Source organism: Haematobia irritans, chromosome 2 (assembly GCF_050003625.1).
Source record: "Haematobia irritans isolate KBUSLIRL chromosome 2, ASM5000362v1, whole genome shotgun sequence".
NCBI lineage: Eukaryota > Metazoa > Arthropoda > Insecta > Diptera > Muscidae > Haematobia > Haematobia irritans.
In genome coordinates this window covers 160,980,235-161,006,535 of record NC_134398.1, presented here as the reverse complement: position 1 = coordinate 161,006,535, position 26,301 = coordinate 160,980,235, and the positions used below count along the sequence as shown (strand labels likewise).

The 26,301-nt window shown below is 33.9% G+C and overlaps 1 protein-coding gene across 1 annotated transcript in view; it reads right to left on the bottom strand.

Moving 5' to 3' along the window:
* Window positions 1–26,301, bottom strand: part of LOC142226648 (uncharacterized) — a 73,538-nt gene that overhangs the window by 20,315 nt on the left and 26,922 nt on the right. The window lies entirely within an intron of this gene.

Genomic DNA, 26,301 nt, shown 5'->3' with positions numbered 1-26,301 from the left:
AATTCGATTGTGGATGACAGTCTTTAGTAGAAGTTTCTACGCAATCCATGGTAGAGTGAACATATTCGGCCTGGTCGACCTTACGGTCGTATATGCTTGTTGATTCTGATAACAATCCCCAATATAAACTTATCATATATTGACTTGGAATCAGTTTCCCATTTGGCTTGGTATCAGTATCAAATTAATTAAATAAAGACAGAATCTTTGGCTAAGTGAAAAAACAGCTTAACCAAATTTGCTTTCACAATGTACAAGTAATATAAACATATTTATGAAAGATCCCTTGAACATATATATGGATGTTATAAATCTAAAACTTAACCGAACCTATGCGTTAGTCCTGGTGCCGAATTCGTACGAACAACGTATAGAAGGGTAGATGGACAGTCATCGGCTTTTTCATAGCATGGTTACGAAAAAGGGTAACCATTTTGTCGAGTGTGTTTTAAAATGTAGATATTTTATTTACAAAACACTCCAAATCGTTTTGCCACCAAAGGATTCGTTCCGCCTTATTGATAGATTTTGATTCTTTGAATGAAATGGACGAGAGAAACAATGTCGCAACATGTTAAGACCTCATTAAGATAAGACTGGCTGCCCATTGCTAGGCCAACGAATGGTTTAGAAGAAAAGGAAAATACTCATAAATGTCAGATCACTATATGGTCATTCAATATTTATGTGATGACAACTTATGATACGTATCAAGACACATTGAAGTTAGATGGAATTGGTATCGATGATTGTCTCACACTGCAAATAACAATTGAGGTTACACCATTACCATGCCATACCAAATTTACTATCCACCACCAGAGCGTGACAGAGGATTTTTGTGTCCTCAAATTTACCTGCTGTCCTTAGAACAGTTAACAAATATTATTGTCCCTAAACCAGAAGTTAACGATCGTATTAGAATAGGATAACACAAGTGGCAGTGGTATCAGCACGTACGAAATAGAATCTTTATTAGTTGCAAGGCCAATCACAATGTCCTTTTGTCAACGGGATATTTATGAGCAGTTTAGCTAATGGCTCAGTCTAATATCACAATGAATAACAACTGTTGCAATTGGGTAGATATATCAGTTGTATTTCAGGGAATATCGGTTGAATTTCAAAGGATGACAACAATTGTTTAACGGCCGTTTAAATGAACGTCTTAATCAGCGCGAGCTAAATACTCTTTAGATAATAATACATACTACTATCACCACTAAGGTGTCATGCTGATCACACTTTTTAAAGACCAACGTGTATTGCTGAAACGAGGGACGGAAAGTTATTGAAATCTTATGGAGGTGGTTCAATAGTACTTAGCATCACTGTGGTGGAAGCGGTAGCGTCTGCGGATTCCAAAAAATGGAAAGAATAGCAAAACGGGCTGCTGATTCCATTATTGATTGTAGAAGATAATTTGCAAAGCACAATCAAATGGCTTTTGAAAACTGTGTCTGCTGGACCTATTCCTTAAAGGCTTTCGAAAAAAAAACTTATTACGATGACACTCACTTTTAAGAAAGTGTTCACTCATCTAAGAGTTGCATGTACACAAAAAAAAATATTGTTTATCTTCAATCACGAAATTAATTGATCCATCTTCAATTAAAGAAATGATAGTATCAATTAAAAAATTAATTGATATTATTAATTTTTGTGATTGATTTTTGTTTCAATTCAAAAACTTGTTGAATGAATTAAATTTTTAATTGAACATTTTTTAAAACTCAATTAAGACTTTAATTGGAAAAATGTTCGTGAAATTTTTTTCTGTGTATTGGGTATTTAAATTTCGACCGACAGACATTTGCAATAATTTAAGAAAGGGTTTACACATCTAAGAGTTGTATTCACACATGTATTGGGTATTTAAATTTCACCGACATACATGTGATAAAATATGAATTCGGAAATTCGAAGTAAAATTGTTCCAATTGTTCGCGTTATCCAGTTTTTATTCGTTGGGCCTCCTCCTGTGAATTTCAAGCATGGTTTATCAAGGGGAGGTTTCCCACTTCTCAACATAATGGAGAATTATGTTAAGTATACTGCATAACAATCTATATTTTCTTTCAAATACATCAGAGAAATTAAATATTTAAAACTTCTTTACAAAAAATGGCATAATAACATTGTTTAAAATGTCGGGCACGAGGAAGATGCATTTTCCGAACATAGTATAATGGAAAATAGGTTAACTGTCATTTCATGTAAATTTAAGTTTTTTGCTTAAAAAAGTTTGGCTTCCCATTCGCGCAAATATCAAACGATGAAATACCTACATTCAAAAAAAAAAAAAAAAAATTGCTTGGATCCAAAGATTTTAACATTCCATTAAAGATTTTGGTATTGATTTCGAGCCAAAGATGCGGCTTCTTTAAAATAAAGAAATTTTTTAGTGACCTATCTGGCTTTAAGTCTAGGATCAATAAAATTAAAATTGTGATACAGATCTCATTTATCGAATTTTCATTCTCTTTTCGCGGTATATTAGGTTAGGTTAGGTGGCAGCCCGATGTATCAGGCTCACTTAGACTATTCAGTCCATTGTGATACCACATTGGTGAACTTCTCTCTTATCACTGAGTGTTGCCCGATTCCATGTTAAGCTCAATGACAAGGGACCTCCTTTTTATAGCCGAGTCCGAACGGCGTTCCACATTGCAGTGAAACCGCTTAGAGAAGCTTTGAAACCCTCAGAAATGTCACCAGCATTACTGAAGTGGGATAATCCACCGCCGAAAAACTTTTTGGTGTTCGGTCGACACAGGAATCGAACCCACGACCTTGTGTATGCAAGGCGGCATGCTAACCATTGCACCATGGTGGCTCCCTTCGCGGTATATTAATAAAGCTATTCACGTACAAACAAATGCCAATTTAAAAATTCAAATTATAACGGATACTTCAAAGTAATATATGTTTTCTTAAATCCAAAAAAAAAAACTTTAAAACCTTAAAATAAGTCTTAGCCTATATTTGAGGCGTTTTTATCCTAAATCTAAACATTCAATATTTCAGTTAATTTAAGGGAGATTTCTTTACATCAAAAATGTGTTTCTTTACTTTAAAGAAATTTTGCCTTAGTTCAAAGACATACGTCTTACGACGAAGGGACGAAGGGTTGTGTAATCTTTAATATCACTTAAATGTTTTTTTCAGTGTAGTTTCCATGCATATTTCAAGAAAATTGGAAGAAATTTTCACTTTTTCAAAATTCGGGCAAGGAGGAGGTGCCCCTACCCTACCAGATATCGACAATTCACATACCCTACATTTATTTCATAACCATACCCACGTTCCCTATAACTTCCAGGTAAATCGAAGAAGTTTAGATTTTCACTATCCCAGAGCAGGGTCTCCGATCACATATCGAAAATCCATGTGCACTCATGTTTCATAAAAGTTTAAAGTACAACGGAGAAGTTAAGATTTTGTTCCTTCTTTAAAAAATGGACGTATCTTTCCCTGATCAAATATCGCAAAATAAATTGGAGAATTTTTGTCCGGAGACCACCCTCAACCTTCCCTCAAAAGGGTGAAGTAGTGAGTCTTTGTCTAGACTCCATCCCCAAAACTTCCATGATAACTTCAAGCAAATCGGAGAACTTTGATCCAATTTTCAAAAGGTCCCCCCTCTCCAAAACTACTTGGCTACTTGGTAAGCATGGCTAAATAGAATATTGTTTGGCAGTTTCGGATTTTTCTTTTAATTTAATATGGTGAACCGTTTTCAAGTTATTCCAGTATATGTAGCGGAGGTGCCTTAATTTTGAACATAACGGTATATCACAAAAAATCGAGCTGATAGAAATAAACCAAGTGCAGATTTGGATTCAGCGTTCCAAATAACCTTAAAAACGATATCAACAGAACCACTGTTCCCTTGTGTTATTTATTTATTTTTATACCCACCACCATAGAATGGTGACGGAGGTATAATAAGTTTGTCATTCCGTTTGTAACACATCGAAATATCGATTTCCAACTATATAAAGTATTTATATTCTTGATCAGGGAGAAACTCTAAGACGATATAACTATGTTCGTCTGTCTGTCTGTTGTAATCACGCTATAGTCTTAAATAATGAAGCAATCGTGAAGTTTTTTGGGCTTCTAGAATCCGTAGTTTTTATCAACTTTACCTGAAATTGGAAATCCAGAGGTATTTTCGAACCATAAAGAGGTGTGCCAAAAAAGATGAGTATCGGTCTATGTTTTAGTATAGTCCCCATATAAACAGATCTCCCGATTTGGTGTCTTGGGCTTATAGAAACCGTAGTTTTTATTCAATTTGTGTGAAATTGGAAATCTAGAGCAATTTTGGGACCATACAGGGGTGTGCCAAAAATGGTGAGTGTCGGTACATGTTTTGGTATAGCCCCCATATAGACCGATTCCCGATTTTATTTCTTGGGCTTATAGAAACCGTAGTTTTCATCCAATTTGCTTGAAATTGGAAATCTAGATGTATTTTCGGACCATAAAAAGGTGTGGCAAAAATGGTGAGTATCGGTTCTTGTTTTGGTATAGCCCCCATATAGACCGATCTCCCGATTTTACTTCTTGGGCTTCTAGAATACGTAGTTTTTATCCAATTTCCCTGAAATTTGAAATCTAGTGGTATTTTAGGACCATAAGGAGGTATGCAGAAAACGGTGAGTATATGTCCATGTTTTAGTATAGCCCCCATAAGAACTATCTCCCGATTTAACTCGAAGGCCTCCATATAGACCGATTTCACTTCTTGAGGGTATAGAAGGGCCGGGTCGAACTTACTGCTGTATATACTTGTTTTTTACTAAAATTAACCTAAATTTATCAAAATGAACTAATATTTTCCAACGCGGTGGGTTCACTGTTATTTGATTGTAGAAAAAATAAACTGAACTAAAAGAAAAACCCCCAATCATATGCATTTTAACCATACAGTAGTTCATTGGTACCACTTTTTGGAAATCGTACGAAAAATTTCCTCTGCTTTAGTTCACATTGGACTTATGTGTACGGTTATTGAACTTTATACCTACGTTTAGTTCATAACATTTTTGAAACATATGTTACATGGGATAAGGAAAATTTCATTGGTCTGTGAGAATTTCGAAAAATTAATAAAATTTAACAAATAATTTTTCTGCAATAAAAAGAAGTAAATTTAGCATTAACTAAGGAATTTTTGTTCTGTGTAGATGCCACTTAAGTAAAAACGACCATTTTTGCTTAGTTGGAAAAATTTTCTTGGTAATTTGGACAAGTTATTTGGAAAATGGAGCCTACTTTGATCTTTCTATTCCCACTTTTTTTTTTTTGCTTTCCAGTAAGATCGTGAGCCTTGAGCTCGATTTCAACGGGATATTTTCAGATCTTCAGCCATTAGATTTTCACTGAGTCCTGGATTTCGTTGAATGTTGTTGAATTCTATGCTTATCTCAATGAAAACGGTGTGTCACACCACGTGCGAAACCACTTAGGAAATTTTTGAAACACTCATAAATGGCACTGGAATTTCTGAGAGAGATAAATGAAATGGAGATTGAACGCTTTTTATTTTATTATCCTCAGTTTTTATTGAAATTGCCTCCACCGACATATCATCAAGCTATCTCAATTTTGTAAAGCAATTTTGAATCTCTGTACAATGAAAAAAAGATTTCAAGAGAATTTTACATGGCCGGAAGCCAAAAATTAACATAGTTTTGTTGATATTAATGTATAGTGAGATTCATCACATTTTTCGAATCTGTTAAAAAAATTACAAAGGATGTAATTCGTTGTCCTACTAACGCGTATAAAGGGGCGAATAATTCGTTTTCACTTGCAGTATGTTTTCGCATACATTCTGAATTGTATTGTGTATCTTTACCTGTTCTCAATACAAAATATAGTGAAATTTGCATGATTGTGGTTGTTGGTGTGGTTTTACAAAAATTAAATTTCTATTTGCATGCCAAAAAATCTTTATTGTAAACAAGCAATTTTTATTGACCACAACTTATTGACCCACTTTTAATGCAGCATTGTAAAGGTATCCTTTGTGGGGTGAAGTTTATATATTTTTTATAAGTATGGAGTGTGCTTTTAAATTGTTAGTTATCAACCATATATGCTTATATATATGAGAAAAAAGTAAACTGTTTTGTAGGAAGAAAGAAAAAATGAACTACCTTGTGCGATAATTGAACTAAATTGTACTCCACATTTTGTCATTTTCACAAAGCGTTGTTAAAACCAGGAAAATGTAATGCCCTGGTGTATTTTTTAACTACGCTTCACGTTATTACACCCTCTCGAAGAAGAAAAAAGAAATAAAAGTAAGGAAAAAAATCATTGCCAATTCATGACCATTTTAACCATACAGTAGTTCATGTTTAATATTTTTGGGAATCGTATGAAAAGTTTCTTTTGCTTTAGTTCATATTGAACTTATAAGTTCGGTCATTGAACTTTATACCCACGTATGGTTGGTTAGGTTAGGTGGCAGCCCGATGTATCAGGCTCACTTAGACTATTCTGTCCATTGTGATATCACATTGGTGAACTGAATGCTGCCCGATTCCATGTTAAGCTCAATGACAAGGGAACTCCTTTTTATAGCCGAGTCCGAACGGCGTTACACAATACAGTGAAACCACTTAGAGAAGCTTTGAAACCCTCAGAAATGTCACCAGCATTACTGAGGTGGGATAATCCACCGCTGAAAAACTTTTTGGTGTTCGGTCGAAGCAGGAATCGAACCCACGACCTTGTGTATGCAAGGCGGACATGCTAACCATTGTACCACTGTGGCTCCCTACCACGTATAGTTCATAAAATGTTTGAGACATACTTAAAAAAGGAAAATTTCATTGGACTGTGAAAAATTAAAAAAAAAAAAAACAAGTATATATGGCCGTAAGTTCGGCCAGGCCGAATCTTATGTACCCTCCACCATGGATTGCGTAGAAACTTCTACGAAAGACTGTCATCTACAATCGAATTACTTGGGTTGTGGTATCTTAAAACTTCTTAACATCGTTTTCTAAATTGTGAGTTAGTCCATACGTGGTATATATTACACAAAAACGTTATGTATAGTTAAATCTACAAATAATTACGAACCGAATGGACTTTTTGCACGGTACGTAGGGAGCCAGAATTGAAATATGGGGGTCGCTTATATGGGGGCTATATATAACTATAGACCGATATGGACCTAGTTAGGCATGGTTGTTAACGGCCATATACTAGCACAATGTACCAAATTGCAACTCACTCGGATGAAATTTGCTCCTCCAAGAGGCTCCAAAACCAAATCTCGGTATCGGTTTATATGGGGGCTATATATGATTATGGACCGATATGGACCACTTTTGGCATGGTTGTTAAATATCATATGCTACCACCACGTACCAAATTTCAACCGAATCGGATGAATTTTGCTTCTCCAAAAGGCACCGGAGGTCAAATCTGGGGATCGGTTTATATGGGAGCTATATATAATTATGGACTGATTGGAACCAATTCCTGTATGGTTGTTGGATACCATATACTAACATCACGTACCAAATTTCAACCGAATGGGAAGAATTTTGCTTTTCCAAGGGGCTCCAGAGATCAAATCTGGGGATCGGTTTATATGGGGGCTATATATAATTATGGACCGATGTGGACCAATTTTTGCATGGTCATTAGAGACCATATACTAACACCATGTATCAAATTTCAGCCGGATCGGATGAAATTTGCTTCTCTTAGAGGCCTCGCAAGCCAAATTTGGGGGTCCGTTTATATGAGGGCTATACGTAAAAGTGGACCTATATGGCCCATTTGCAATACCATCCGACCTACATCAATAACAACTACTTGTGCCAAGTTTCAAGTCGATAGCTTGTTTCGTTCGGAAGTTAGCGTGATTTCAACAGACGGACGGACGGACGGACATGCTCAGATCGACTCAGAATTTCACCACGACCCAGAATATATATATATATATATATATATATATATATATATATATATATATATATATATATATATATATATATATATATATATATATATATATATATACTTTATGGGGTCTTAGAGCAATATTTCGATGTGTTACAAACGGAATGACAAAGTTAATATACCCCCCATCCTATGGTGGAGGGTATAAAAATAAAATTTAACTACAAACAAATAATTTTTTCCAAAAAAGTAACATATCAAATATGCAAAATAATGCAACGAAGGGTTAAATTTATCGTTAGTTTAACTACGGACATTTCTTTCAGTGTAGTAATCATAGATAAGTACGCTAAAGGTGTTTTAATCAGTTTTCATAGGATGCATGCTTTAAACTAACAAACAAAAATATATAATTCTATATATATTCCCCATATTAACATATCCCCATATTTGATTTCTTGAGCCTCCTCGGTCCGCTTTGTTTATCCGATCCGTTTGAACAAAACAGTATCTGAACTCTTCCTACTCCCACAGAAGGGATATGACCGCCTTATAGAGCAAAATATTATTTTTGGATGGTGAACATGTAACATGTTTGTCGCAACTATGTAGTTTTCGCGGACATTATGTATCTGACTTCGACAACCATTTTTTTTTTTTTTGGCGAGAAAACAACATTATTGCGGCAAAAATCTTGTTTTCAAAATCATTTTTTTAATACCAAATGTAAAGTAAAAATTATTTAATTTTTTTCACTTTCATGTGCATTTTTAATTGTTTAATAAAATTTATATAGAAAGCCTAACAACTGGATGTAATCTATGGTACGATATGACCTATTTGCTATACCATCCTACCTGAATCAATAACAACTACTTGTTTCGTTCCGAAGTGAGCATGATTTCAACAGACGGACGGACGGACATATCTAGATCGATAGAGAATTTCATCACGACCCAGAATTTATGTATTTTATGGCGTCTGAGACCAATGTGGTATCACAATGGACTGAATAGTCTAAGTGAGCCTGATACATAGGGCTGCCACCTAACCTAACTTAACCTAATATTTGGATGTGTCTTAAATGAAATAGCAAAATTAGTACATCCCCATCGTATTAAGGGGGTGTACTATGATTATAAAATTTTGCACTTTTAATAAAAATATTAATTACCCAAATTTTTATTCAGATCCATGAAAAAACTAGAATTATGTCAATTAAGTAAAAAAAAAAGTAATTGGAAAAGTAGGTGAAGTCCATCTAATTTTTTGACTATCATAATTAAAAATGAATTAAGTTTTATGATCAAATTCAATTAAATTTTTGATTCAATCAAATACAAGATTAATGGAAAGTGTCAAAAAAATCAATGAAAGTTTTAATCACGTACACTTTTTATGTCTAATTAATACTGTAATTGATACTATCATGTACGTGATTAAAGCTACTTCGATTAAAAAGTAATTGTATCAATTACTTGCGTGATTGAATCAGAAAAAAAATTATATTTTAACAACTACACAAAAATTGGAACTTGTCCTTACCTGAATGCATCAAACGCTTCTTTAGATATCGAAAAGTCAACTGCAGTTTCGAGTTCATATCCGTAAATGGCCGATTCATCACGCTACGATGTCATTCATAGACGTGTTGCCAATAGGGCTGTATTTCGGGATCGATTTTTATAAATCCCGGGATTCTTCGTAATTTTTTTCGGGATCGCAAAATTTTCAGGATTCTATAAATGCTTGAGGTAATAACAATTTACAGCACCAAAAAGTTGCTGTACAATAACCCAATTTAGTCTAATTCAAGTTTATTAACAAAAGAAAATAAGGGTTAATTAAAAAGCAAAAATTGCTTTTTTCGGGAAAAACCCGGGATTCGGGATTAATTCCGGGATTTCGGGACGGGATTTATCCCGAGTGACAGCCCCAGTTTCGAGGCACCGGATCGTAATTTTGGAGCTTTTCTTTAGACCAATCGACACGAGCCTTTTTTGAGTGATTGACAAATTGTGTGGGATTCAACGCGAATACATTTTTTGAATGCATGCTGGTCACACACTGGAAAAAAAATTTACGTGATATTAAAGTTTACGCAACCTAAATTTTAGGATGTGTAATATACTAAATTTAAGGACAAATTTCTTCAACATAGTGAAATTTTAATTAAAATAAAATTCGTAATCTTTGCTTCAATAAGAAAAAAAAATATATATACATTATTAAACTTATGTCACAAATGTTCAAAATTGGCGTCCCTCCTTTAAAGCCGTACGTGTTTCAAATAAGACAAATTTTCTTTCAAGTACAGAAACACATTTTTGATTTAAAGAAATCGTGTTTAAATTAACTGAAATATTGAATCTTTAGATGTAAGCTAAAAACGCTTCAAATATAGGCTAAGACGATTTATTTTGAGGATTTCGCATCTACACCCAAAAAAAAGTGACCCCACCGTGGAAGAAAATGTAGATTTATTTTAGAAAATTTTAACTAAAATAGTTTTCTAATTGCAACATGTTACAAATAAGTTAATACTTTTTGTCAAATTGAAGAAAATTTTTTAAAAATAATTATTTTTTTCTGTTGTTTAAGAAAATTTCATATGTTGGAAGAACAAATTGGATTTAAAAATTGTTAAAATGTCTTTAGCGCTGTACGAAGTTCGAGACAGGTACAATTTTAGTAAAACTTATTCACTTGAGAGACATATGAACTCAATTTAAGCAAACTTCTGCCATTTTAGGAAAATATGAACTATTTTATTTTTTAGTAAAATTGTGCACAATATTTGTATACAACTTTTTTTCTTATTTTTAGTTCACGTCATTAAAGTTAGCAAAAAATTATTCAAATAAGGAACATTTACTCATATTGTGCAAAATTTAACTAAAGGGTGATTTGTTAAGAGCTTGATAACTTTTTTTAAAAAAAAAAACGCATAAAATTTGCAAAATCTCATCGGTTCTTTATTTGAAACGTTAGATTGGTCCATGACATTTACTTTTTGAAGATAATTTCATTTAAATGTTGACCGCGGCTGCGTCTTAGGTGGTCCATTCGGAAAGTCCAATTTTGGGCAACTTTTTCGAGCATTTCGGCCGGAATAGCCCGAATTTCTTCGGAAATGTTGTCTTCCAAAGCTGGAATAGTTGCTGGCTTATTTCTGTAGACTTTAGACTTGACGTAGCCCCACAAAAAATAGTCTAAAGGCGTCAAATCGCATGATCTTGGTGGCCAACTTACCGGTCCATTTCTTGAGATGAATTGTTCTCCGAAGTTTTCCCTCAAAATGGCCATAGAATCGCGAGCTGTGTGGCATGTAGCGCCATCTTGTTGAAACCACATGTCAACCAAGTTCAGTTCTTCCATTTTTGGCAACAAAAAGTTTGTTAGCATCGAACGATAGCGATCGCCATTCACCGTAACGTTGCGTCCAACAGCATCTTTGAAAAAATACGGTCCAATGATTCCACCAGCGTACAAACCACACCAAACAGTGCATTTTTCGGGATGCATGGGCAGTTCTTGAACGGCTTCTGGTTGCTCTTCACTCCAAATGCGGCAATTTTGCTTATTTACGTAGCCATTCAACCAGAAATGAGCCTCATCGCTGAACAAAATTTGTCGATAAAAAAGCGGATTTTCTGCCAACTTTTCTAGGGCCCATTCACTGAAAATTCGACGTTGTGGCAGATCGTTCGGCTATTCATGATGAAATGTCAAAGCATACTGAGCATCTTTCTCTTTGACACCATGTCTGAAATCCCACGTGATCTGTCAAATACTAATGCATGAAAATCCTAACCTCAAAAGAATCACCCTTTAAAATCAACTAATCTTTATGAACTAAAATAAAGTTCAGTTGGCATTGGAGCCCCTTTTTTCTGGGTGTATGGTTTAAAGTTTTTTTTTTTTTTTGTACTTCGAAGTATGGGTTATAATTTGGATTTTTAAACTGGCATTTGTTTGAATTGTTTTAATAATATATCACAAAAAGAGAATAAACACTTGATGAATGAGATCTGCATCTTAATTTTATTGATCCTAGATTTAAAGCCAGATTGGTTGTATTTATCATAAAAATCGAATAAGTTGCATTTTTGGCTCGGATTTAATACCAAAATCCTTAAGGGAAGGTCAAAATCTTTGGATCCAAATAAATTTTTTTTGAGAGTACAAATGCCTAAGGTTGCCGCAAATCATCAACGTTTTCTGAAAAAAAAAACAACTGATTTTGGACGAGCTTCACGAAATTCTCGTCTTGGAGTGAACTACGACCTGAGATGAATTCACAATATTATTGGTCCTTAGGGGAGCTTCATGGCCAAAAATTGAATTAAGTTTATCTATACAGGACGAAAGTTGTAAAAAATAATCGCACGAAAATGTTCACGATTTAATTCATTTGTCTTTTGGTGAGATTTAATTAATTTTTGTTTTGGTGAGATGAAGAATGCATCTAATATATCGCTGTTTAAGTCCAAAATTAAGAAATATTTGCTTGAAAATATTAAGATACTTCTAGCTTAAATTACATTCTAGATTAAATAAAATTACATTCAAGATTTGTGGAATAATTTTTGTAATACTCTTTTTATACCCTCCACCATAGGATGGGGTTATATTAACTTTGTCATTCCGTTTGTAACACATCGAAATATTGCTCTAAGACCCCATAAAGTATATATATTCTGGGTCGTGGTGAAATTCTGAGTCGATCTAAGCATGTCCGTCCGTCCGTCTGTCCGTCCGTCTGTGGAAAGCACGCTAACTTCCGAACGAAACAAGCTATCGACTTGAAACTTGGCACAAGTAGTTGTTATTGATGTAGGTCGGATGGTATTGAAAATCGGCCATAGCGGACCACGTTTACGTATAGCCCCCATATAAACCGATCCCCAAATTTGGCTTGGGGAGCCTCCCGGAGCAGCAAAATTCATCCGATCCGGTTGAAATTTGGTACCTGATGTTAGTATACGGCCTCTAACAACCATGTAAAAATTGGTCCATATCGGTCCATAATTATATATAGCTCCCATATAAACCGATCCCCAGATTTGACCTCCGGAGCCTCTTGGAGGAGCAAAATTCATCCGATACGGTTGAAATTTAGTACGTGGTCTTAGTATACGGTCTCTAACACCCATGCAAAAATTGGTCCATGTCGGTCCATAATTATATATAGCCCCCATATAAACCGATCCCCAGATTTGACCTCCGGAGCCTCTTGGAGGGGAAAAATTCATCCGATCCGGTTGAAATGTGGTACCTGATGTTAGTATACGGTCTCTAACAACCATGCAAAAATGGGTCCATATCGGTCCATAATTATATATAGCCCCCATATAAACCGATCCCCAGATTTGACCTCCGGAGCCTATTGGAGGGGCAAAATTCATCCGATCCTGTTGAAATTTGGTACCTGATGTTAGTATACGGCCTCTAACAACCATGCAAAAATTGGTCCATATCGGTTCATAATTATATATAGCTCCCATATAAACCGATCCCAAGATTTGAACTCCGGAGCCTCTTGGAGGGGCAAAATTCATCCGATCCTGTTGAAATTTGGTACCTGATGTTAGTATACGGCCTCTAACAACCATGCAAAAATTGGTCCATATCGGTTCATAATTATATATAGCTCCCATATAAACCGATCCCCAGATTTGAACTCCGGAGCCTCTTGGAGGAGCAAAATTCATCCGATCCAATTGAAATTTAGTACGTGGTGTTAGTATATAGTCTCTAACAACCATGCAAAAATTGGTCCATATCGGTTCATAATTATATATAGCTCCCATATAAACCGATCCCCAGATTTGACCTCAGGAGCCTCTTGGAGGAGCGAAATTCATCCGATCCAGTTGAAATTTGGTACATGGTGTTAGTATATGGTATCTAACAACCATGCAAAAATTGGTCCATATCGGTCCATAATTATATATAGCAAAAGTCATCCGATGCGGTTGAAATTTGGTACATTTTGTCAATATATGGCCTCTAACAGCCATGTAAAAATTGGTCAATATCGGTCTTTAGTTATATATAGCCGATGACTTATTACACAAAAATTGGTCCATATCGCCAAAAATAATCTACCAAAACTTTATTTCCATAGAAAATTTTGTCAAATTTTATTACTATAGAAAGTTGTGTCAAAATTTCATTTCTATAGAAAGTTTTGTCAAACGTTTATTTCTATAGAAATGTTTGTCAAAATTTTATTTCCATAGAAAGTTTTGTCGAAATTTTATTTTTATAGAAAATTTTGTAAAAAATTTATTTCTGTAGAAAATTTTGTCAACATTTTATTTCTATACAAAATTTTGTCAACATTTTACTTCCATAGAAAATTTTGTCAACATTTTATTTCTATAGAAAATTTTGTCAAGTTTTTATTTCTATAGAAAATTTTGTCAAAATTTTATTTCTATAGAAGATTTTGTCAAGTTTTCATTTCTATAGAAAATTTTGTCAAACTATATTATATACGTATTTAATCGGCCTTTTTTTGTTTAATATATACCCCGTATGGGCTAACTTACAATTTTGAAGACAGTGTTAAAAAGTTTTACGATACCTTGCCATCGGCAAGTGTTATCGCAACCCAAGTAATTCGATTGTGGATGACAGCCTTTAGTAGAAATTCCTACGCAATCCATGGTGGAGGGTACATAAGATTCGGCCTGGCCGAACTTACGGCCGTATATACTTGTTATTTTTCTTTTTGATTTTCTAATTTTGTACCTATATTTTTTAAAATTATAATATACTAAAAACATTTATCTTTGTCACACTATTGCCAACTTGCCTCAAAAATGCCTTAAGGCGCTGAGGCCTTAACATTATTGTAAAGTTTTTAATAGAATAATAAATAATATTAATAAAAAAATCTTTCAGGTTGCTGGAAACAACACAAATAGCGCTCGTATGTCGAAGCGTTCCGAGTACGTATAATCTCAAAAATTTCAAGCTTTACGATAAAGCAATCAGTTGGTAGATAACAGCACTTTCCCAATTACGAAATATAAAGGGCAACCCTAGTATAATTGTTTGATTTTTGATGTATACTTGTTGTCCTTTTTTTTAATTTAAAATAATAACTTTAAGGATACCGCACATTAAATACCAAAGGACATTTTAGTCTTTACGTTGACTAAGTGATCATTTAGTGACCTTGTAAAAAGGCATACTCCTAAATCATGTCCAACAAACAACTGTCGACCATATATTGATCAATTGAAAGGTATTATTTTGAGTTCAGAAAATACGATTTTTTCTATGTTTAAAGCATCATAATACAGGCAATGTAAAAGAAACGGAAAGTGATATTTTTTTTTGAATTGGGAGACAATGAAACAACCACAATAATTATATTCTCATGGATTGGTTGGTACTGCAACATCGATCTCTTTGCGTTATTACATTATAGGATTATGCAAACAAACAAAAAACAGAAATTGGTTACAATTTTATGAAATAAAAGAATATTTTCCATATAAAAAATCCAGCAAAAATGTAATAAAAGAAAATTAAACGTTTTGACCGCAAGTCAATTTTATAACAATACCCCTTACTTTCTGTGGTATTGTCTGCTGCTGCCAACAGGAACATGCAACATTTAGATCAACAAACAAAAGACCTCATCTCCTTACAATGCAGTAGCAACAGGAGCAGCAATACAATACATAACATGAAGTGGGAAATAGGGCCAACCTTTTATCTAAGCTATTAACTTGGCAAAAAGATGCCCACATTCACACACACACAAATACGCTCAAAATTAAAGGATGAGACATGGACGAATCAGATCAATTGTTTGTGAGCCAGGTAAAGAGAGACAAGTGTTTTATCTACGTTAATCTAACCAATCACAATGAAACATTGGACCAAAGATAAATGAGAATTGAGTATAAAATCGAACAGAGGATGCTGATCAGTTAACAGTCTTTGAAGATCCTTCGAAGGAATAAGAAAGAAGAGACAGGAGAGTGCGGAAAATCCAATTTTTTTGTTTAATTTAAAAAAAAATATTCCAATATGCTATCCACCGATGAACAATTTTATTTCCCATCCCAATTGATGGGTCAACATCATAACAACAGCATCGGAAGCTTTATGGGATCGGATAGTGGCAATAGTTCTTTGGGGAATTTTCACACCAGTGATGTCAATATAAATTTCTATCATTTTGACGATGATCTCAACAATACAGATTCTATGTCAGATTCAAATACCAGCAATGATTTTGGATTGGAAACACCTATACCTACATCAACATATGAATTGGAACAATTCTATAATTCCTATCAACATAATAACGTGAATTCCCCAATACAATGGAATACCAATAAAAAATCTTCAACTTCATCCAATGGAGCGGTTTTGAAAGAGCAAACACAATCCTTCCAACAGCATCAATCTAATATCAGTGTCCAGTTTAAAACATCCTCGAAATTATCCATACAAAAACACATCTCAAAATGTAATAGGAATTCTTCAATCGCTTTGCCTTCTACATCGCCGCCTGTATGCTCACAAGAAATTTTAAGAAAACGTCGCCTTGCTGCCAATGCCAGGGAACGTAGGCGCATGAATAGTCTTAATGATGCTTTTGAGAAATTACGTGATGTGGTACCATCTCTGGGTAATGATCGTCGTCTATCGAAATATGAAACGCTACAAATGGCCCAAGCCTATATTGGCGATTTAGTGAAATTACTAACCAGGGATTATTGACCCGGAATTTTGTGCGATAGAGGGAGAAGTGTTAATAATAGTATATTTTTCTTTACATTAAGTGTTATTTAATTTAAATTATTCTAAATATAAATATTTTTTGTTGATAATAAATTTGAATTTGCAATAATTTCTATTAGTATTGGAAACTAGCTGACTTTTATTTGGTTTTAGCTTAGCCAGAAAATACCTAAGAATAAAACTCTATAAATCCCTCATTGACGACTTGGTGTGGAAAAGTTGAACTTTTCCACACCGGCAAGCTGACATGGAGTGCTACCAAGTATACGAGGGTTGTCTTTTATATTTTGAAATTAGAGAACAAAAACAAATATAAGTCATCGAAAATCGCTTTATTGTTTTTAAAAATATTCCCCACTAAGATCCATACAATTTCGCATGCGTTTGAGCCAATTGTCCAAGCACTTTTGCCACTCTGGTTGAGGTATTTCTTCTTCAGGTGTCGAAAAACGTTGACCTCTCATTGTCGCGGTGAAGAGTGATTTGTCTTTGACGGTTGGTTTTCCTGATTTCTTGGAAGACAACTAGCAAACAAATGATTGTGTTCCACTCAGAATTTGCTGTTCTGCGTTGTTATAGTGGTACGACATCGACATGTCCAGTATTTCCGAAAAAAAACTTGTGAAGATATTTCCTCACCTTTGTATTACTGCCTATATAAGCCAATTAAGTTCTTGGTCGGTTTATACAGAGGAAAGAATTTTCGCACGGTAATTAGAGGGTCAAATTTCAACCAGATCGGATAAAATTTGCACCTGCTGGAAGCGCGGGAAATCAAATCTAGGGATCGCTTTATATGGAGGCAATATACATATTATTATGGAACAATGTGGACCAAGTTTTGGATGCTTGTTAAAGGCTGGAGTTTGCACATCCAGAAAATCAAATCTGTGGATCGGTTTACATGTAATTATGGACGGATATGGATCAATTTTGCACCTACCAAATTTCAACCGTATGGGATGAAATTTGCACCTCAAAGAAGCTATGGAAATAAAATCTGGGGATAGGTTTATATGGGGCCTATATATATAAAGGGTGATACGGTCAAAATTTGGTCAATATAAACTTGACGTATTTCTTTCAATTTTGTATTTAAAAAACCTGAAGATCCGTCATTTTGAAGGTGTGTGTGTAGAATGTTGCTCCTATTTCGATTTTGGAATTCACTCTTCAGTTGTCAAAATGCCGTCCAAGCAAGAAGAGCAGAGTATCAAAATTTTGCTCGCGCATCGCGAAAATCCGAGCTACTCGCACGCAAAGCTGGCAAAATCGCTAAAAGTTGCCAATTCAACCGTTACAAATGTAATTAAAGTGTTTGGGGAACGTTTGTCGACAGCCAGGAAGTCTGGATCGGGGGGAAATCGAAAACCGGAAGCCGCTGAGACGACAAAGAGAGTTGCCGGTAGTTTCAAGCGAAACCCTAACCTCTCTCTCCGAGATGCCGCAAATAAGCTGGGTGTATCGTCTACAACCGTGCATCGAGCCAAAAAACGAGCCGGACTATCGACTTACAAGAAGGTAGTGACTCGAAATCGCGATGATAAACAAAATACGACGGCCAAAGCGCGATCCCGTAGGCTGTACACGACGATGCTGTCGAAGTTTGACTGCGTGGTAATGGACGACGAAACCTACGTCAAAGCCGATTACAAGCAGCTTCCGGGACAGGAGTTTTATTCGGCAAAAGGAAGGGGAAAGGCAGCAGATATTTTCAAGCACATAAAACTGTCAAAGTTCGCAAAGAAATATCTGGTTTGGCAAGCCATCTGTACCTGTGACTTGAAAAGCAGCATTTTCATAGCTTCCGGGACTGTCAACCAAGAAATTTACGTGAAAGAGTGTTTGAATAAACGTCGGCTGCCTTTCCTGAAGAAACACGGTTGTTCCGTACTGTTTTGGCCGGATTTGGCATCTTGCCATTACGTGCAGGTGGTTCCCAAGGACAAGAACCCTCCCAACACGCCAGAGCTCCGCCCAATTGAGAAATACTGCGCTATTGTCAAGCGGAACCTAAAGAAGACCAAAAAACTGCTAAGGACGAGCAGCAGTTCAAGGCAAACTGGCTTTCTGCGGCGAAGAAGGTGGACAAGGTGTGTTGGCTTACAAAGTGCATGGTCCGTGTTTCGATTCTCCGTCCAGGCGAAAGGTAAAAAAATTTTAAAATTTTATAAAATCGTATAATTTCTTCTACATTGTTGGTATTACAGGAAAAGGTGTTAAGAACTAAAAAACCTCGTGGATGTGAGAAAGTTGTGAGGGAAAATGCAATTAGCAAGAAAACAATGTTTTGTTTTTTTGAGTTTGTCTTTTTGAAATTGTTTTTACATCATGGAAAAGAATAAACGTTTATCACAAAAAGTATATACTTTTCTTTCAAATACACTTCCTTACAGCGAAAAGCAAATGAGAAACGAACTTTGTTTGCCTAAAATTTCGTTTGGGAGGAAAGAATTATTTTTTTGCGTGTAGTTCAAAGATTATGTTTTAAAGGACTTTAAACAATTTCTAACGAAAGGTAATGATATTCCAATAAAGGGCACCGTGTTGGGTTGATTAATTTCAAAAACAACACGGTTGGGAGCGGGTGTTACAATTTCGGTGGCAATTTCAATTCAAATTCAATTCAATATTTTATTCATAATCTATAAGCCGTAAAAGGGCCAAATTCACTTATATATAACATAAAGTTATGACCTAAAATAAATTTTCACTAGTTTCTACGAATTTCTATATCTAATTCCTCTTCTGTATCCTATTTGCTTGGAAGTGCTTCGTGCGCGATCAACTTTTGTTGGATTCGGCTCATCTTGAAACACCCACACAGTCGACTGCTGTTTACTTTCGAGCTCATACGCGTAAATCCACGATTCCTCACCTGTCACAATATCATAGGCGTGTTTCGAATCACGAAAATCGCATTTTCGCAGCATTTATTTCGACCAATCAACATGAACTTTTTTTTGGGTGCCAAAAATAATTTATCAAAATTTGAAGAAAATTTTACCAAAAATCTATCAAATTTAAAAACTCTTATTTTGTAGTAAATTTTTCATTTCTATAATCAATTTTGTAAAAATTTAATTTCTATGGGAAATTCTGTCAAAATTTTATTTCTATAAAAAATTTTCTCAACATTTTATTTCTATAGAAAATTTTGTCAACATTTTATTTCTATAGACAATTTTGTCAAAATTTTTTTTCTATAGAAAATTTTGTCAACATTTTTTTCTATAAGAAATTTCGTCAAAATTTTATTTGTATAGAAAATTTTGTCAAAATTTTGTTTCTATAGAAAAACTTGTGAAAATTTTATTTCTATAGAAAATTTGTCAAAATTTTATTTCTATACAAAATTTTGTCGAAATTTTATTTTTATAGAAAATGTTGTCAAAATTTTATTTCTATAGAAATTAAAAAAAATATATATATTTCTATAGAAAATTTATAAAAAAAAAAATTATTGTGGATGAACTTGCATTATCATTGTACTTGTATTTTCTTAGTATAGCATGTAATAGCAAAAAACAATAAAAAACTACACTAAAAAAAACCCCTTTAGGACACTAAAGCCAATTTATATCTATATCTATGTTATATCTAGGAATTATTATGACGAACCCTTTTAGAATGCAAAAATATAATAAATTCCTACTTGGTGTAGGCACCATTCGAATCATCTGGGTTGATGGGAACAAGCATGTCAATGACCTAGCGATAAAAGCCATTGAAGCTGAGGAAGTAAACTTGGATAAGCCCTTTGGGGCTACCCGGTCCGAGTTGATAGACTATGCAGTGCATGTGGAGAGGACGAAGAGAGACTTGAACATTATCTGTGTCACAACTCGGCAGTTACAAGATATAGGTTCCAACATTGGGGAGTCGAAAATATTTCAAAATTAAACCGATTGAAGGGAGTAATATGGAAACAAATTAACCCTTAAATGCGCATTGTATCTTTTAAGATACAACCAGAAAAATTCTTAAGTCTTAAAATTTTGACCGAATTCTATGAAATCAAGTTTGTTGTATTTCATACATCATAGCGCTATTTCTAACAAGTAAGGAAAGTCTAAAGTCGGGCGGGGCCGACTATATTATATCCTTCAGCACTATGTTTTACCATCTCAACTCCTTCAAATTTGTTTGGAGTTATTATGAAGGTTTATATTCCCATATTGAAATACCTATATCTTAACCGATTTTAAGATATGTGGTCTATTGTGGGTTATGATATATTATTTAGCCAAGTCGAGCGATATTAACACAAGTCGGAGCCTTTTTTAAAACTCAACCATTCTGTGGAAAGTCGAGCATTACAGTGTGTAGGTATTGATTACGATATTGGGAAATCATCACAGAATTTTGTGTAAAATGTGGGTATTTTTGCCATATTTGTATAAACCAGAAAAATAACTATATTGAGGATTTATTTAAGTCACACTTGACACACTTTCTCTGTAGAAACTATCAAGTCAATTGGAGGAAAATGCCATTAAAAATTTGATTAAAATATGAAACATTGTACCATATATCCCAAACTCTGGCGTACACATACATGGGAGCTGTATCTAAATCTGAACTGATTTTGACCAAATTTGACACGCATAGTTAGAATAATAATTTTGCAATCTCTGCAAAATTCCACGTATTAGGAGCATAACTTTGGCCTCCGTGGTCATATGAGTGAAAATCGATCAAAAGATATATCCACATCTGAACCGATTTCAACCAAATTTGGCACACAAAACGATACCATCAAAAGATATATATTGGAGCTATATCTAAATATGAACCAACTTAAATCAAATCTACCAAGCATTGGTAGAATATCAATACTGCTCTCTATGCAAAATTTCACGTAAATCGGTAGTAAACTTTGGCCTCTGTGGTCATATGAGTCTATATCGAAAGATATATATGAGAGCTATATCTAAATCTGATTTGGCTGATATTTTGCAAGTTTTTCGAGCCTCATAAAATATTCGGACGTACGAAATTTGAAGAAAATGGGTTGATAAACACGCCACTGTGACCAGATCGGGGATAAATATTTATGGCAGCTATATCTAAATCTAAACCAATTTTTTCCAAAATCAATAGCGATTGTCTCTGTCCCAAAAAAACACTCTATGCCAAATTTGAGGACGATCGGACTTAAACTGGGACCTGCACTTTGCACACTAAAATACATGAACAGACAGACGGACAGACAGACGGACGGACGGACAGACAGACGGACATCGCTAAAGCGACTCAGAATTTAATTCTAAGACGATCGGTATACTAAACTTCTTGGCGTTTCATACAAATGCACAAATTTATTATACCCTGTACCACAGTAGTGGTGAACGGTATAAAAATATGTTCTACCGGAAAATTTTTTGTACTTTTGAGTAATCTGCAGTCAAAAATAAAAATTAAAATTTAACCAAAAATTCGAAAAAACTATAAATTGGAAGTTAAATAATATTTACCAGAGATGAAAGTAATGTTGGTAAAAAAGCTGTGTAGACTAGAGCTCACAACAAGCCGATTGCTAGCGGGGAAATTTGACTCCTCTCTCCGACCTAACCTTAACTAACCTATTAAATTCGTATTTCCCACAAAATAGTTAAGAATTTCTTAAAATTGTTTAATGTTACAACAAATGCGTCCATCTTGAACTTCGTATGGCTCTAAAGACATTTTAGCAAATTTTTACTCCAATTTTTCCTACAAACTGCGAAATTTTCTTTAACAAGTGAAAAATACTAATTATGTCTGATAAATTTTCTGGAATTTGTCGAAAAATATTTAGTTTTTTATAAAATTGGATTTTCATACAGTTTAGTACAATTTTTTTCTAAAATTAACCAAAATTTTGCTTCCTGGTGGGTTCTCTGTTTTTGAGGGTAGATTTATTTACGGATCATTAATTAACTATATATGTACATTTAAAACCAAAAGGTAAACTAAAATATGGAAACTTACCTTCTTGATGTATCATTTTGCCGTTTGGAGAATAATTGAAAAATAAATTCCTTGTTAGGATAGCCTTCTCTTTCCCATATTCTTTTTCCGGTGATCTTAGTATTTCCTCTTTTTTATAGTATTTGACAGTTGTAATGGTTAACTAAAGGGATTCAACTATCTAGTGCACAAATCATCCAAGTATCCTTGAGGAAAATTAAGTGGTGGGCGTTTGGAAAAACAATCAAAACACATTACCTGTGATCTGTTGATGAATGCCGCGTATCTAATTTGATGCGTGCCATCTAAACCTCACACACAAGAAACAGAAAAACACCATTGGTTTGACGAGCGGCCAATGTAAACTTCCTACTTTGAACATTTCCGCTTATAGTTGCATACAGGATCAGGGGAACATTTTATCGGTTAAAATTTAATTAGTGGTCTAGTTTTATATTTATTAATTTGTATACCCTTTACGCCCTATTTATCGTTGTCGTTGTACCACCCGAGTGATTATACTATAAATCTAAAATTACATGAAAATTAAATTTTTTGCAATAGGTTTGTGAACTCTTGAAAAAAAAACATATCCACCACATGTTTCAAAACTGCACAATATATTAAAGATATTTAACATACATACTATTTAGTGACTAGAATATAAAAAATTATAGAACTAAGTTACTTAAATACACAAACTAAATTCTACAATTCATAATAATAGAATTATTATTATTATTTTATTTTTGTCATATCACATATTGTAATTATGGACATTAATTTAATAGAATATCTTCATATTTAAATTATACCAAAAATAATGTTATAAACAATAATAGGTCCAATATGGATCAAATCAATTTTATATAATACCTATACATACATATAACATATATATACTTTTATAAGCTTAATTAGTTCATTTTGTCACAATTTAATTGTTCTCAATACCACATCAACGAAATAATTAAATAGTTACTAGTTTTTTACTGATTCATTCCTTGCAATACTTCACATAATGTAACTATGATATGGTGTTCAAAATCGATATCAAGCTGTACTAAATGAATTTTATTGTCCAACATAGCAAAATTAAAAGAAATAACCCAGCAAAAAAAGCGTCGCCAAAAAAGTATGTTCTGTTTGGATCCGGAATTTGTGCAAAATTGGCGCAGAAGCGATGAATTTAGCACGGGCTTGTCATAGGACGGTTGTTCACCATTTGAACAACGGTTGCAATGAATTTGCATCACTTCTTAAGGTGTGGTCAGAATTCGGTGTTTTGGATGTGAATTCAAAAATTGTGTGATATTTTGCCAAAAAACTAATTTTTATAATTTTTTATTTATTTATTTTTATTTTTTATGATTTTTAATTCATGTCTGAAACGTTTTTTTATCGAATTTTGTTCTTCATAGTTGTATGTAAAATTTTCGTATCTCTTATGAAAAAAGCTCGTACTTTTTTATGAAACAGTTTCGTAGATTTTATGAAAGACTTTCGTACTTTTTATTAAAAACGTTCGTACTTTTTATGAATAACTTTTGTACATTTTCGTTAGTTCAAAGAAAATGTTTCGTACTTTTTATGAAGAAATTTTAAGGCAGACTGTTTCGTATAATATTCATAAATTCGTAAAAACTTCTTCACAAAAATCATGGAACTTGAAGAAAGTTTCATTAAAAATACGAACTCTTTGCGGAGAAAAGTTAATGTAGAATATTTCGTAGACGTTTCGTATATACGTAAAATGTTCTTCGTAAAATTTTGCGAAAATGAATGAAAATTTCGTTGTTTTAATGAAGAATTCACGAAGAATAGTTAATGAAGAATTTTTCGTAAAATTTACAAAGTTACTTGACTTTACACATACAGAGTTAGTATGCCACTAATATTGAGTCCATTATTATAAAAAAGAAGAAATCGCTCAATTAGTGTGGGCAATATAATCAAATTTGTGAAAATCGGGCAATATATTTATGTAAGAGCTACATGTTAGTCCAAATACGATCAGCTAATACATAAAAAATTGAAATTTGAGTAACATTGCTTAATAAGAATATTATGACCAAATTTGGGAAAATCGAGCGATGCAAGCTACACGCAGAGAAGGAATATGATCACCTCAAACATGTTTCAAGAGCAAAATGTTATTTTTGTATGGTGACCATGTAACATGTTTGTCACTAAAATGTTATTTTATCGTCAAATATAACCTGCTTGCCGAAATCAGATACATGATTTCCGAGAAAATAACATGGTTGCGAAAACCATGTTACATGGTCACCACCCAAAAATAACATTTTGCTCTTAAAACATGTTTGAGGTGATCATATTCCTTCTCTGGTTGTATATCTAAATCTGAAGCGATTTGGATTTGGCAGGTTTGGTTGATATCACAGAAGATTACCTTTTGCTAAATCGGTTAATAAATGAAGTGGTAATGTGGTCAAAAATAAGGTTATTATGGGTAAATTTTTGAAAATCGGGCTATACATATATATGGCAGCTATATTTAAATCTAAACCAATTTGGATGATATTTTGCAGGTTTGGTTGATACCACAGAAGGTTACCTTGTGCTAAATTATAGTAAGATCGGTTAATAAATGAAATTGGGGGCAAATTTTGGAAAATTGGCCGATACATATATATGGGAGCTTATATTATGAATATTTTTTTATTATATTCGACCTGTATGTAGACTTTTTTTTTAATAATTGTTGATATAAACGAGCTCGAGGTCTGTAGTTTCAATATTTCGTCTTTTCATTGAAAGACATCATCGGAAAATTTTTTGAAAAAACAAATATAATACACCAACTGAATGAAAACCTAAAGACTCGGTATCTGTTGCATTACTAACTATATCAAAATGTGAGCTATATCAAAATCTGAATCGATTTGGATGATTCTTTCAAGGTGTAGTTAGTACTATAGAAGATTAGATTTTGCTACCTTTAAACAAGCTCTGTTAATAAATAAGGGTTTTGTGGTCAAATTTGGGAAAATCGGGCGATACATATATATGGGAGCAATATCTAAGTCTGAACGGATTTCGATGACTTTTTGCACACTTAAATTAGATTACGTTGGGGCGAATTTGGTGCCGATCGTTTAGCAAAGAAGCGCAATCTGATCCCATTTATTGAAATTGGTCGATACATATATATGGGATCTATATCTAAATTTGATTCGATTTCTTCCAGATTCAATAGCGTTCCTTCTTGTGCAAAAGAAACGCCAAATTTCAAATTTCATCAAAATCGGTTATTAATTGCTAACGGAATCTTGCGAACAACAAAATCATGAACAGACGGACGGACACGGAACAAGGGCTAGATCGACTTAGTAGGTGATTCTGAGCAGATCGGTATATATTTTATTTTATAGGGTCTAAAATCAATATTTCTGGTAAGCACATTTTTTTGGCAGATCACAGTTATTATACCTTGATCTCAATATTATCCTTGGATTTCGTCCGCCTCAATTTGATATCTCTCAATAAAATGGCTGTATAGTTCAATATTTGAATAATCTACATTTGGTAAAAACAAAAAAAAAAAATCGAAATGTCGGCGATATTAAAATGGGATCCACATTTGGGTTTTGGGGCTATTGCACAGTGGTTCTAAATAAT